At 31.2% G+C, this 2,587-nt stretch overlaps 1 pseudogene across 1 annotated transcript; it reads left to right on the top strand.

Annotated features, from left to right (window-relative positions):
- The first annotated feature begins 2,098 nt into the window (after window positions 1-2,098).
- Window positions 2,099-2,187, top strand: BDBG_17368 (annotated as a pseudogene). Its single transcript has one exon. The product of its transcript is annotated as a tRNA-OTHER (tRNA).
- Window positions 2,188-2,587: the final 400 nt, after the last annotated feature.

The raw sequence follows: 2,587 nt of genomic DNA, 5'->3' as shown, positions 1-2,587 counted from the left end.
ATTTACACAGATGAAGAAGATATTCATTAATACTTCTCTACTGATAATATTTAATTCTGATTATAAGATAGTTGTTGAAGCTGATTTCTCTGACTATATCACAGAAGAAGCTATATTATAATATAATGATAAAGATATCTTATAATTATGCATCTTTATTTCTAAGAAACTGAGTTCTGCTAAATGCAACTATGAGATCTATAATAAGAAACTTCTTATAATTATACACTGTCTAGAAGAATGAGACTCTGAACTTTGAAGCATCTTCAAATTTGAGATAAGCACAGATAATAAGAATCTCAAGCACTTTACAACTATCTGTAAACTTATCAAATGATAGATATAATAATCTGAGTTCTTAAGCTGCTTTTATTTTATAATACACTATCATTCTAGCAGTCAGAACTTGATGACAGATGCTCTCTTATAATAGAAGCAAGATATATTATTCAATGTAATAGATACTTACTGAATCAACTGAGAGCACTGACTCTTGAATCTGAAGATACTAGTTAATCAAGATGAAACACCTCATGACACTATATATGCTTCTCTAATTAGAACTGTCACTGATATCTCAACTTCTTCTGAACTTATATTAGATGAACTATGACATACAGTAGCTTAAACTGATGAACTTCTTCAAGCACTCACTGAAGTAGTATGACAAGAAGTATTTTAATTTCTCTCAGAACTATGTATAAGAACTGACATCTTAGAATGTTTAATTGATGATAATAACACTTTATAATTTCATAAACAACACTGAGTCTCTCACTTCAAACTCTTACATATCTGAATAATGCAAGAGATGTATGACTCTCATATAATCAGTCATTCAGGTTGTGAAAAACTGTATTAAATGTCTCTCAAGAGTTCTACTGACCTGAGATATTAAACAGTATTAGATATTTCATCTGAAACTGTAATCATTGTTTCTTTATCATCTTGTGAAAGAACTGTAGAAAAGACCTGCTGAAACTACTTAATATCTCTGATAAAATCTGATGTGATGTGATAATTGACTTTACTATTGATCTCTCTAAGAGTAAGAATTATAGAAATATTCTGATTATTATGAACTCATTGAGTAAGAGTGTAATATTGAAACTCTGTAATAAGATAAATACTGAATAAGTCACTAAAGCTTTTCTAAGAAGTCTGTTCTATCAGATATATAAATTACTGAGATCTATAGTATTGAATTAAGACTATCAATTCATAAGCACTCTCTGAATAAGAATCTGTTAAGTTCTCAAGATTATATATTATCTGTTAACAGTCTATCACTCTGAGACTGATAATGCATCAGAATGAATAATTCAGACTGTAAAGAATTATCTTTATAAGTTCTGTAATCACTTATAAGATAATTGATATGATCTTCTTCTACACACTGAAGTCACTATCAATGATTAAGATGTCATTTCAACAGATATAAGCTCATTCTTTCTCATATATAAATATCATATGAAAGTACTGAATCTTCTAGAGATTATATATTTCACACTGAACTTCTACAGTTCAATTCAGATCACTGACAATATAGTAATAAAACTCTGAGATACTTATAATTGAGTAGAAGCCTTCATGACAAGTGTTAAACAGAATTAAGAAGATTGAATCAATATTTATCAAGACTCTGCTAAGTAATATAAGATAGAAGATCTGATATAATTGAATCTTAAGAATATACAGATTACATACTCATCTCACACACTGAATTACTGTTATACAAAGTATAAGATGATGAAAGTTCTAGACAGTTATAACTACTGTCTTAACATACTATGAGAAATTCATAATATCTTTTATATAAGCTTGCTTCACTGCACTGTCACTGATCTGTTTTCTTCTCAACTGACTTTCAACTGATAATTACCAGAGATCATAGAAGAAGATAATGAACTTGAATAAGAGATTGAAGATATTCTTGATAAGAGATCTCACAGTCATAACTGATAATATTTATAAAATGAGTCAGCTATGATTGTCTGTGTAAGAAATCCCGCTTCTCGCGGATTCTTTACCTCTATTCCTATCTCTCACGTAATCAATAGGGTTAGCGGCTCTTGGCTACATACAACTATATAGACTGGCCCCGGTGGCTGAATGGTTAATGCGGCCACCCGGTAGCGCCTTGGCGTGGGAAACCAAGGCGTGTGGGTTCGAAACCCGCAGGGGATACATTAAATCCGGAACTCAAGCACCTCAGGTTCCTAATAAATACAGAGGTGTACAAATCGCTTCAATAAATCGCTCTATGTTCCTGGGCTGGGAAGTTATTATCGCATGTATCTAATTGTCACTCCTTTGTATTTCCTATGTTCTTGTTATCTTGGCGTGGTCTCAACACCTGTATTTCCTCCTGTATAACCAACACTTGGCCTGTATTTAACATCACGCAAGGACTCATCATAAGCTCCGCTTGTATATGAGTATAATGGAAGAATAATAATAATAATAATAACTATATAGACTGAAGTTCACAAATACTATTCATAACTTAGCTTGAATACTATTATACATTTAATCTCTACATTTTATCTTTCTACTGTGAATACTTCTAGTAGTTAATAGTACATAT

This window comes from Blastomyces gilchristii (assembly GCF_000003855.2).
Source record: "Blastomyces gilchristii SLH14081 genomic scaffold supercont1.13, whole genome shotgun sequence".
Classification (NCBI taxonomy): Eukaryota; Fungi; Ascomycota; class Eurotiomycetes; order Onygenales; family Ajellomycetaceae; genus Blastomyces; species Blastomyces gilchristii.
This window is presented reverse-complemented; position numbering and strand designations above follow the sequence as displayed.